Source organism: Silene latifolia, chromosome 11 (genome assembly GCF_048544455.1).
Source record: "Silene latifolia isolate original U9 population chromosome 11, ASM4854445v1, whole genome shotgun sequence".
NCBI classification, from domain to species: Eukaryota; Viridiplantae; Streptophyta; class Magnoliopsida; order Caryophyllales; family Caryophyllaceae; genus Silene; species Silene latifolia.
The window spans coordinates 10,382,924-10,395,943 of NC_133536.1; the positions used below are offsets into that span (position 1 = coordinate 10,382,924).

At 43.5% G+C, this 13,020-nt stretch overlaps 1 non-coding gene across 1 annotated transcript; it reads left to right on the forward strand.

Annotated features, from left to right (window-relative positions):
- Positions 1 to 11,253: 11,253 nt before the first annotated feature.
- LOC141616649 (small nucleolar RNA R71) lies at positions 11,254 to 11,360 on the forward strand. The gene has a single exon (XR_012530981.1). It is a non-coding gene; the product is annotated as a small nucleolar RNA R71 (small nucleolar RNA).
- Positions 11,361 to 13,020: the final 1,660 nt, after the last annotated feature.

The following is a 13,020-nucleotide window of genomic DNA, read 5'->3' on the forward strand; positions in this document are numbered from 1 at the left end:
ATCTTTAACATAAACAATCAAACAAACATAAAAGAAGAACAAAAATGTAAACAAATGAAAATAGGGAGAGAATTAATACCAACAAAATAGTGAAAGAGGAATTTGGATAGAAATAATAAAGAAGGAAATCCTTGATCTTCTTACAAACCCAAATTCAATCACTAATTGATTGAAGAACTTCTCTAATTAAGGAAAGATTAACAAAGAGATTAAGAAAGTTTAAAGCTTGAAAGGGTAAAAAGTCGGATCTAGGGTTGTGTGTACAAAAGGGTTTAAGAGGGGGTATTTATAGGCTTGTACAAGATTAGGAAGAAAAAGGGAAGAAAAGCCCAAATCCCTCTCTTTGCGTTTTTTAGGTGCCGTGCAAGGTCTCCCTACCGCAAAACCGTGCAAAGATTTAAAAATAGGGCATCGTGTTTTCCGGTGGGCGGTTGCCGGCCTGCCGCAAAACACACTCTTCGAGACTTCTACTTCTTCTTTATGGTGCGTAATGTCTTGGGTTGACCATTCATTGGGGTGTTCTCCCGGCGGCGAGGCCAAGCTTGTTTTTCACCAAAATCTTCAATTAATTCCATTTCTTTGTGCTTTATGGTGGACCGGTTGCCGCCGCCAAGAAAGCACATTCCTCACCTTTTCTTCAAAATCTTAAGTGATTCTAGGGGTGTTTTTGCGGTGACAGGGACCGGCCCGTCTCTTAGGCAAAACACACTCTTCACCATTTCTTCCCCTCTTCTTCATGTAAAGGCAATGGGGTGCCTTTCTTGCCCCAATTTCTCCATACTTAGGTCGTTTCCTACAAAAGGACACACACGGTAACAAGTACGGGTATTGGGCACAATATGCAAGGAAAAACACCCGAAACCGACTCGATATGAGTCGGTATGCATAAAAGAAAGAGGGAATTAGAGGTAAATTAATCGTATATCAAACCTCCCCACACTTAAGTCTTACTCGTCCCCGAGTAAGTCCCAAAACCAAATGTACAAAGCATTATTATGATGGATATGAAGAGTGGATGCACAATATAAGCATCACCCAACTAAACTACTACTTAAGCCGATCGAGTATTAGCGCACTCAACGCCCCTTCAACTCACAATTTGACACTCATGAGGGGAGAGCGCCCTATTGCAAGGCAAGTTGGGTCTTGCTACAAAACTTTCGACACATTCATCATGAAAGCACGTAATCAACAAATAGAATGCATCCAACAAAATGATCCACTTTCCTCATCTAAGTGGTCGGATTTTTCAAACAACAAAACATGGTCTCGGTCGGAGTACCGTCTCGGAAGTGCAATTGAGGTGCCAACCCCTAATTGTGACAAAAGCAACCCTTGTGTGGCCAATGCTCAAGAAACTAATTCAAGAGCGGGGAAAGGGAAGAAATGACAAGTCCGCCGAGAATTAAAAAACCGACACAAGATTCAACCAAAGGGCCCATGACTAAGGAGACCAAGGCAACGACATCCTCACGGTTTTCACTCGTCACTCAATGAAAGAACAAGGTGATTTTTGTGACCAAAAGTAACCAAAATCACTCAACTAACTCGACTAGCGAAAACGTGCCCGCAATCTAATGTGTAACACCGTCCTATGTCCTATGAAATGCAAACAACGGGAAAATGCACAAAACATGAAGCAAGGGTTAGAACGGGGCTAAGGAGAAGGTCGAAACGGGATTGGTGCAAGCACCGTTTGGATATGTGGGGCTCAAATCAAGAATCGTCGACACATCACATCCCATCTCTTATTGCAACACATGAGACACGTCTATGCCCTAACATAGCAATGATGACCAAAACTATGCAAAAATTGCATAAACCCAACTCAAGTAGGAAAAATTCGCTAAAACTCCTTTTATTTCAACAAATGGTAACGTCTACACCGTAACACCGACTCGGTTTCCAAGCCATGCAAAAAATGTGTAAACCCGACTCATCTTTGGAAAAACATCAATTTGCCCCTTTTTATTTAGCAACGGCTTTTTCTACCCCTTTAAATGATGAGTAGGGGTGTTGCTTGCCTTTTTCTTTTTCTTGACAACAAACAAATATATACAACATAACTCATTTTTTTGATTTTTCATGACTTTTTCACTTTTCTATTTTGTTTTTTTTTTTCCTTTTTTTTTTTTTTTTTTTCAAAACCTCTTATTTGTATATAAAGCCAAATCATACCAAATTCCGACCCAAATGGATATGTATACTATCCATCACTATGTCCCAAATCACCTCCTACAACACAATTACAAAAACCGACCAATTCTTGATTAAGGAAGGGTGGTTATGGGAATGTAGCTATCTAGGTGGGTTTGCCAAATGAAAAGGGCTAAGCTCAAGGGGGTGAATCAAAAAAAGGAAACAATGTAGGGAATAAAACAAGGCTATTTGGCTATGTGAGGTTCATATAAACTGATTTTTGCTTCATATCATATACACAAAAATGTAATGCAATTTCATGATCTAAGGACGATGCGACACACTTATGCGTAATGATGTGACACGCCTCGCGAGGAGACCTACTCTCGAACCTAGATGAGGGCGGGGTATGAATGTACCCGCCCTAGGAGGCTCTACCCTTACCTTTGAGTAGCTGAGTCGAGCCAAAGGTCTAGTCTACGGCCCTAGGTCTCACAAGATCGGTCTAAACTCGTTGGTCAAGCCCTCCTTCCTCGGCTAACTAAGAGGCCACGGGCGCGAGTCACGAGGAGGGGAAAGGCACAATTGGGCACATTAGTTCATCATGGGGGTACTTGGTTCCCTTCCTTTGACCATGCTCTTCCTTAAAAGCTTATTTACAAACTCAAATGCAAAAGAAAGAAATGCAACAAGTATTTACATGTGAACAAATGCATGCGGAAATTTAAACAAACATGAAATGAAACGTGCAACAAATTGGCTAAAGCTAGCAAAGACATCAACACCAAAATTCCAAACGGTCTCCCAAGGAGACACCCAAAGCAACAGAATTCCCATTCTCCTTCAAAGTATGCAAGATACCAAAAAGAAATAATAGTAAAAGGAGCAAGAGATAGGAAGGATTATACCAAGCGGTCTTCTAGCTCCCTTTTGCCTCAAGTGGTCAATGCGCCAAGCCAAAAGATTAGACAAAACATATATATACAATGCAATTTTTTTGAATTTTTTTGAATTTTTCAATTTTTAGGCATTTTCTTGAATTCTCTTAAATTTACAAGCATTCACATATATATACAAATATTCACAAGAGTGATATTTCCCTCCCCACACTTGAGATGTACATTGTCCTCAATGGACAAAAGCATAGGGGGTGAATAGGAAAAAGAAACGAACATATTTTTTTTGATTTTTTTATTTTTCAAAGGGAAAATAACATATTTTTGTGATTTTTGGTTTTGAAAAATTAAAAGGACATATTTTTGGGTTTTTGATATGAGAACTCCCTCCCCACACTTATTTATTTACATTACTTCCAAATGGAAATAAATGTGTGGAGGGAATTCAAATTAAAAGCATGTTTTTGTTTTTTTTTTTTTTAGGCCCTCCCCACACTTATTTATAGACATGGGAGGGCATTTTAGTGAAAGAAAATAACATGTTTTTGGTGGTTTTTGTCATTTTTCAATTTTTTAGTTGGTTTTTTTTTTACTTTGAAAATGCAATGCATGCTCTATTCTATATGCATAATTGAAATGACAATGCAAATTATGCTAAGTGAGTGCAATTACTAAATGTGATAATATATTACAAAATTGAAATCTAATGCAATCCTATATGATGCAACTAAATGATTTATCAACTAAATGCATGCGAAAATTAAACGTGAAGGAGAGATTTGGATAAAAGGGAGAGATCATACTTGTCATTTGGATTGATTGTAAGGAGCATACCAAAGGCTTTGGATTTGAAAAGGGAGTAATAATAGTCCATCAACTCGGCCTCTTGGGACTAAGACCCCATCACATCATCAAAATCTTCATCATTGATATCATCTCCGGTATTTAGATCGGAGCCTTGGACTAAATCCTCGGGGTTGAAGGTGAAGTTACCTCCACTACCGCCGACACCCGGGAAACCACCCGTGAAATCACCACTCATATTCATGACACCGCCATCTCCTCCCGTGAAACCACCACCGGATCCCGACGCACCCGCATCACTAGCAAAATAGGGCCGAACTCCCCCAAACCATTGGGCCTCATGCCCCTCCGGTCTAGACTCGGGCATAGGCGGGAAAACGGGTCGCGCAAAGTAGTCCGGTTGGAGGTTAAGACCTCCGCGGACCATACTCCCATCCTCTCTCGAGTAGTTCCCATCGGGCCAAGTGAAGTAGGAGGGGTGAGGGTGCTCATAACCCACGTATTCCCGTCGACAAAAATCATCATAGATGGGATAAGTACCGGTAGCTTGATCATAGTATATCCGGTCCAACTTTCTCCCCAACACGTCCCTCTCACTAGCGGCCTTCGCCGTGGCAATGTCCATCCTCTCCATCCATTCGGTGAGAGACGGAGGTAAGGGTGGATAAGTAGGTTGACCAGAGGAGGAGGCCTCCCCTTGTTGAAATTGCCATGGTGGTGGTTGGTGAGTTTGAGGTGCGGCATATCGTAGGGAGGAGGGAGTGTCGCGTCTACGGTCCCTAGAATAAACCCGTGGAACATTGGGAGGAGGTTGGTCGGCGGGAGGGTCTTCTTCAATATCAAGGAGATAGGACTCTTTGTCCTTTTCAATTTTTACCGCGGTAACATTTGGAAGCCGGATGGAGTTTTTGTGATTGATTTGCCAATATTCAAGGCCGTCATTGGGGTTCTCTTTGAGCCACTCAAGCTTTGTAGTTAAGTAGTGCTTTGTCAGTGAGTGTCCCCCGGGTATCCAATTCATCGTGGAAAGGTCAACCGGACGGTCCATGTTGCGGGCAATTCGGGTGATCATGCCACCCACATGTATCGGGTTCTATGCCCGGAGAACTAGCAATCTTGGATAGATTAAGGGCTAGGTAGTGAGCCACATTAATTCGGAAGGGGGTGGGTTTCGTGAACAAGTAGGACCCCAAAATTTCAAGCTCGTGGGTCCTAAACACCCATGGCTCATCTACCGCAAGAACGGTGCACCCCATACATCTATGCCACACCCGAATGACGGGATTGTGGCAACTCATCGCGGGCCTTTTTACCCCGGGTTGATCATCAAGGCCCGAAATCGCCTTCCATACACGGGAATAGTGAAAGTCAATGGGCGGGGTGTGCGATGTCGCATTTTCCAGCCCAAAGATTTGAGCCAACCGACCCAAAGTGATGTTATGTTCCCGGTTCATGAGTCTAAAGCTAAGGGTAGCCACCATGTTTGTTTGCCGGTGTTTGGTAATCTTAAGACTACTCAAAAATTCCCATGTGATCCGAGGGTAAGTATACTCATGCATGGTAAATATCCCCCTCATACCACACCCCGTAAATAAAGCTTCCGTCTCCCTAGCAATCCCAAGGGTAGACAAAGATGGATGATGAAGAAACTTAGTAGGGGTGAGGGGGCGATTTTTAAAGAGAATAAACTTACCCTTCTGAGTTGGTGTGGCAAACTCGACTGTAGGGAAGTCCGGATCGGGGTATGTATCGGTCGCCGCTTGAGCAATCAATGCCGCTTGGTCCCTTGCTATATCGGCCCTTGTTCTTCTCCCGGCCATTTTGATGATTGGAGGAGATTGGTGAAGGTAGGAGGAAGTTTGATTGAGTTTTAATGGAGTTAGGGTTGAAAAGGGGGAAAAAATTATGGAGGATAGATGAAGGAAGAAAGAAGAAATGAAATGAGAAAAGGGGGTGAGTCGTGGTTTATATTTTGTGTTCTGCTTGTGCGTTTTGCCGGTTGGCGAACCGGCAGCCGGTCTGCCGGTAAAACGCACTTCCCAAATCTCTTATTTTCGAATTTTTCCCCCAAAAGTTTTGACCTCGCTGCCGGTGGACCAACCGGCTGCCGGTCCACCGGCAAAACACTCTCCTCAAGAATTTTTCGTTGTGTTCTTCATTTTTGCTCAATTTTTCTTCAACTCAACTTTGAGCTTTTTCATTGACCACGGGATTCTTGTTTTCCGCAACTACTCCGACGCATGATGTCGGGAATTCGGGTCAACGAAAATAAAACTTGTGTTCTTCAAAAGTGACCTCCGTCACCAATCCAAATAGACAAAATACGGCTCCAAATCTCTCACTACTAGTCTAGAATGCAAGTTATATACAAAGATGCATGGGTTGCCTCCCATGAAGCGCCCTTGTTTTATGTCGTAGGCTCGACGGAGTTATGAACGACAATCAATAATTTTGAAGGTAGGTAGCAATGGAGCTCATGTTCTTCATGATAGGGGTTCCGGCGATGTAGTGCTTTAGCCGTTGTCCATTTACTTTGAATGTTTGGTCTCCATCGGATACTTCAACCGCTCCATGGGGAAAAGCTCGGACCACGGTGAAAGGCCCCGACCACTTTGACTTTAGTTTTCCCGAAAATAGCTTGAACCTCGAGTTAAAGAGGAGAACCAAATCCCCCTCCTTGAATTCCCTCCTTATAATAGCCTTGTCATGGAATCGCTTGGTCCTTTCCTTATACAACCTAGAGCTCTCATAAGCCTCTAGTCTAAATTCTTCAAGCTCATTGAGGTCAAGTAGCCGCTTCTCCCCGGCGCTTTTCAAATCAAAGTTAAGGAGTCGGATGGCCCAATGAGCCTTGTGCTCCAACTCAACCAAAATGGCAAGGCTTCCCATACACCAACCGAAATGGTGAAGTTCCTATTGGTGTTTTGAAAGCGGTCCGGTAAGCCCACAATGCATCATTGAGCTTGGTAGACCAATCTTTCCTCGACCAGGCTCACGGTCTTTTCAAGGATCATCTTGATTTCACGGTTAGAGATTTCGGCTTGGCGGGTTAGCTTGTGGGTGATAGGCAAGGCTCGCTTTATGTTGCACCCATGCTTCTTGAGTAGAGCATCAAGAGTCCTTTCCGGAAATGAGTTCCACGGTCACTAATCACATTCGTGGAACTCCAAACCGTGGGAATATGATTGTCTCCATGAGTTTGGCCACCGATTTTGCATCACAAGTCTTTGTTGGAATTGCTTCAACCCATTTGCTCACGTAGTCCACCGCAACAAGGATATACTCATTCCCATTTGATGAGGGAAAAGGGCCTTGATAGTCAATGCCCCATACATCGAATACCTCCACTTCAAGTATGTAGTTCATTGGCATTTCATGCCTCTTTGAAATGTTACCACTTCTTTGACACTTGTCACACTTCTTGACGTAGGTGGCCACATCGTGAAATAGGGAAGGCCAAAAGAATCCACATTGGAGCACCCTCGCGGCGGTTTTTCGTGAACTACCATGCCCTCCACTTGGCATGTCATGGCAATGAGAGATTATGGGTTGGACTTCTTCATTGGGGATGCATCTTCTAATTATCCCGTCGGCACAAGCTTTGTAGAGGCACGGTTCTTCCCAAAAATATTGCTTAAGGTCATGGAAGAATTTCTTTTTCTTATGGGAATCATAACCGTGTGGGATGACCCCGGATACCAAATAGTTTACATAGTCCGCGTACCACGGGGTATCCATCAAAGCTAGTGCGAATAGTTGATCATCCGGTAATGTGTCATCAATTGGCAACCCATCCTTATCCTTGACATGGAGTAGCCGAGAAAGATGATCGGCTACCACATTTTCTACACCTTTCTTGTCTCTAATCTCGATATCGAACTCTTGTAACAATAGGATCCACCGAATCAAGCGTGGTTTTGACTCCTTCTTGATTAGCAAGTGCCTCAACGCCGTGTGATCGGTGTGCACAATTACCTTAGAACCCACCAAATAGGAACGAAACTTGTTCATGGCATATATGACCGCCAAAAGCTCCTTTTCGGTGGTGGTGTAGTGTGATTGAGCTTCATCCAAAGTCTTGCTTGCATAATATATGGCATGGAGTTTACCATTCTTCTTTTGTCCAAGCACCGCTCCCACCGCTACATCACTAGCATCGCACATCAATTCAAAAGGTTCTCCCCAAGTGGGAGGTTGCATAATTGGAGCGGTGATGAGAGCTTCCTTGACTATTGAAAGCATCCAAACACTCATTAGTAAATTCAAATGGCACATCTTTTCCAAGCAACAATGTTAAGGGACGGGCAATCAAAGAAAAATCCTTAATGAATCTCCGTAGAAAAACCGGCATGCCCAAGAAAACTCCTAATTCCTTTAACATTAGTGGGAGGGGGTAGAGTTTTGATCACTTCAATCTTGGCTTGATCAACTTCCAAGCCCTTACTTGACACTACATGACCCAAAACAACCCCGGATGTCACCATGAAGTGACATTTCTCCCAATTCAAGACTAGACCACTCTCTTGACATCTCTTCAAGACCTTACCCAAATTAGCTAGACATCCATCAAATGAGGTGCCTACGACCGAGAAGTCGTCCATAAACACCTCCATGATATTCTCAACATATTCGGAAAATATAGCTAGCATGCATCTTTGAAATGTGGCCGGCGCATTGCAAAGCCCAAAGGGCATGCGCCTATAAGCAAAGGTGCCAAATGGGCACGTGAATGTGGCCTTTTCTTGGTCATTAGGGTGAATCGGGATTTGGAAAAACCCCGAAAACCCATCAAGGTAGCAAAAATGAGAATGTTGGGCAAGTCTTTCCAACATTTGGTCAAGGAAAGGGAGGGGGAAATGGTCTTTCCTAGTTGCCTTGTTGAGGCGCCTATAGTCTATACACATTCTCCACCCGGTTGTGACTCTTGTTGGAATTAGTTCATTCTTATCATTGGTGACTACCGTGACCCCGCCTTTCTTTGGCACAACATGCACCGGGCTCACCCATGCACTATCGGAGATAGGGTAAATTATGCTTGCATCATAGAGCTTCAACACCTCCTTCCTAACCACTTCTTTCATAGCGGGGTTAAGGCGGCGTTGAGGCTCAATGGAAGTTGCACTCTCATCCTCCAAGTGAATGCGATGGGTGCAAAAAGAAGGGCTAATCCCCTTAATATCATCAATTGAGTACCCAATGACATCCTTGTACTTTCTCACAACATCAAGTAATTTTTGAAGTTCGGTGTCATTGAGTGCACTATTGACAATAATAGGGTAAGTATCATTAGGGCCAAGGAAAGCATGCTTAAGAGTAGAGGGAAGAGGTTTCAACTCCACTTGAGGAGGCGTGGATCTCTCCTCTTTTTTACCATCTCCTCTCAAGCTTTCAAATTCTTTGTCCGGGTCTTCTTCAATTGTTGCTTCCATAGCTAAAGCATACTCCCGGTGCTCCTTGCAATCCTTTACCTTGCCCTCAAGGAACCCTTGCAAACCCTTGTCTTCATCAAACTTCTTCATATCAACCCATTCTTCGACCACATCAATCATATAACAAGACTTTTCTTCCGAAGGCTCTTTCATAGCCTTGTTCAAGGAGAATTCAACCTTATCTTCACCCACTTGCAAAGAAAGCTTCCCATTCTTCACATCAATCATGGCACCCCCCGTAGCAAGGCATGGGCGCCCCAATATGATGGGAATATTTGAGTCTTCGGGAATGTCCATTACATAGAAGTCACATGGAAATGCAAGTTTCCCCACCTTGAGCGGGACATCCTCCACAAGACCAATCGGGTATCTTACCGACCTATCCGCGAGTTGGAGAGAAACCCTTGTTGGTGAAAGCTCATAACCTTTCAATTTCTTGAAAATTTTGAGGGGCATAAGACTAATGCTAGCCCCCAAATCACACAAAGCCCTCTCAATGTGCACGGTCCCAATCTTACAAGGTATGGAAAAACTCCCAGGGTCTTGAGCTTTTGAGGAGCTTCATTCATGAGAATGCACTACACTCTTGGATAAGTTCACGTAGTAGTTGTCGGGCTCAAAGAGTTTTTGTTTGAGATAAGCTCCTTCAAGAACTTGTCATAGCTTGGAATCTCCTTTACGGCATCGATGAAAGGCATGGTAATGTTGATACCCTTCATCATGTCCATGAACTTCCCATACTTTTGTTCAAGTTTGGCTCTTGCCAACCTTTGTGGAAAGGGAACCGGTGGTACATAAGTTCTTACCACTTGTTGTTGAGGCTCTTCAACTACCCTTGTTGGTTCATCAATCACTTTTGGAGTTTCCACAACAATTTCCACGAGTTCCTCTTCTCCCTCCTTTTCTTCAATTACCTTAGGAGGTTCAACCACAACTTGAGGTTCAATGACATTACCCGGTCTACTACTCTTCCTTTTCTTGACAAATTCCCGGTCTTCCAAATCCCTACCACTCCTTAAGTGGATAGCATTCATGGTTTTCGGATTTTCCTCGGTTTTACCCGGGAATTTCCCTTGGGAGGCTTGTAGTTGGCTCATTTGAGTAGCCAATTGGGAGATTTGGTTGTCCGTCATCCGTTGAGAAGCTTGCATTTGGGTCCTAAGTTGGTTGATGGATGAGGTTGTCTCGTCATGTTTTTGAGTGGAATGGTTGATGAATTGTGTTTGAGTATTGACAAGTTGGTTTTGTGAAGTCATCAATTGTTCCATCATGAGTTCCAAGCTTGACTTTGGTTGGGTGTTTTGTTGGAAAGGTTGGGTGTTTTGTTGGAAAGGTGGGTTGGTTGGTGGGTTGAGTGGTTGAAATTGTTGTTGTCTTGGTTGGAAGGTCCTCCCTTGGAAACCCGGTGGACCTTGGTTGAATGTAGTGTTTTGTTTTTGAGCTTGAAAGTTTGGTTGTTGTGACTTTTGTTGGAAGGTTGGGTTTTTGACATTTTGAGAGCCATAGGAGAAGTTTGGGTGGGCTCTCATTCCGGGGTGATATTGGTTGTTGTTAAATGCTTGCTTCTAGGACTAGACTCCCATATCCCGTTCACTTGCTCCATACAACTTCCATCTCCAACCACCAAAGGACACTCATTGGGTGGGTGTCCTTGGTCTCCACAATGCTCACAACTATAGACTTGGTTTCTCATAGAAGAATTGCTAGATGTCTTGCTTGAGCTCATCAAGGCAACTTGTTGCTTAAGCTCTTCTATCATCTCTTTCACTTCCACATTGTTGGCCGATTCGACCGTTGACTTCCCTTTCCTCTTGTGCCTATCATTGTTCCAATGAAAGGTACGAGAAGCCATTTCTTCAATAAGCTCTTTCGCCGTCTTGTGATCTATCTTATCCAATGCTCCCTTCCCCGAGCCGGAATCAAGGTTCATCTTCATCTCATTGTTTAACCCTTCATAGAAATTGTTGATGAGCTCATCATCCCCAATACCGTGGTGAGGACATAGACTTTGGAGGCCCTTGTACCTCTCCCATGCTTCATAAAGGGTCTCATCTTCTTGTTGGGTGAACCCTTGGAGCTCACTCTTGATTCTTGCGGTTCGTTGGGGTGGGAAATACTTGTTGAGAAAAGCCTTAGAGACATCGTCCCAAGTCCGAAGAGAGTCGGGTTCACAACTTTTAAGCCACTCCTTGGCACTTCCCCTCAAAGAGTAAGGGAAAAGCCTAAGGCGTACGGCATCCTCCGTGACTCCATTGGCCTTGAACATGTCACAACTATCCAAGAACTCGTTGAGATGCTCGTTGGGGTTTTCGGTGGCTCCCCCTCCGAATTGGTTCCCTTGGACAAGTTGTAGCAAGGTGGCTTTCACATCAAAATTGTTGGCTTGAATAGGTGGCTTCACAATACTCGGATTCACCACCTTTTTCGGAGCCAAGTTATCTCTCATAGGTACCGCGGCCATTGTTACTTCCGTTTCCGGTGTTGCAAAAGGATTTTCGAAAGTTTCAAAGACGCGGGGTTCTTCTCGTAGGTCCTCAATCACTAAATTTTCTTGAGGAATTGGTGTTTCAATAAGCCCTCTTCTTCGGAGTGAATTTAGTCTTCTTGCGGTTGCTTCGATCTCGTGGTCAATCGGTCGAATTGGTTGACCTCTACGATTTCTTCTTCTCATGCAAAAAGTCCTACACACTCAAGAGATGGATTAGTAACAAAAGACTTAGTCTAAACAAGAATGAAAACAATTAATATCTAGCCGAACTCCCCGGCAACGGCGCCAAAAACTTGATGGTATCAAGCTATACCTCGCAAGTGCACGATTTTATCGTTGTACACTATTAAGGGTCGATCCCACAAGGAGTTGAGAAGACTACTAATTGTTCTAATCCTATCGTTTAGCTAAGTCGAAAATAAGGGAAGAGAGAATTAATCTAATAACTAAATTAGACAAAATAAAATGAAATGCAATTAAACAAGAGAATAAAAAGGGAGCAAGATAGAACTAAGTTGTAAATCAAATAATTAAAAGGCCTAAGACTCGGTTCTTCCCAAACAATTCGTAATTCCACACAATCAAATCTCTAGGCTAATCACAAGGGTAGGAAGGTGAGGAGGTGACAACTCTAATTCGCCTAAGACCCCCTTCTCGGGTTCGAAATAGGACACTAGTGCTACCCACCAACCCCCCTCTCGGGTTCGAAGGTCGGAATCCCTGACTCAATACCCGACTACCCCAAAAACATGCATTATTCCCAAGGTAGTCCAATATTTGCTAAGGTCATTTAAGCCCCGTCAATTCCCGGGTCATCCCACTCCCTCTCTCGAGGGTCGATTTCAAACGCTAGATTAGAGGTGTTCTACCCCGGTTCTCCCTTTCGGTCTCAACCAAGGTCAACAATAGGGTCAAATCACGGGTATCCAAATCACAACCTAACCAACTCTCGTTGGTGGTCAAGGGTCGTAAGTCAACACTACCCAAAAGTCAACCCTTAAACCAAGTCAATCCTCTAACCTACCCTCACCAATTTCCCCAAATAATTAGCCTTTATGAAATTCAATTAGTGAAATTACTCATGTTGGGTCAAACCGAGCCCTAGTGGGAGACTACTCACTAATCATGGTCCTAATTGTAAAATAGACAATAAAGATGGAAACTTTGGTCACAAACATGGTGGGAAGATGAAATTCACTTCTAAACATGCAACAATCTAACAATAGGTGTAAAGGAAAGATGATTTAATCTAATAACAAGAGTG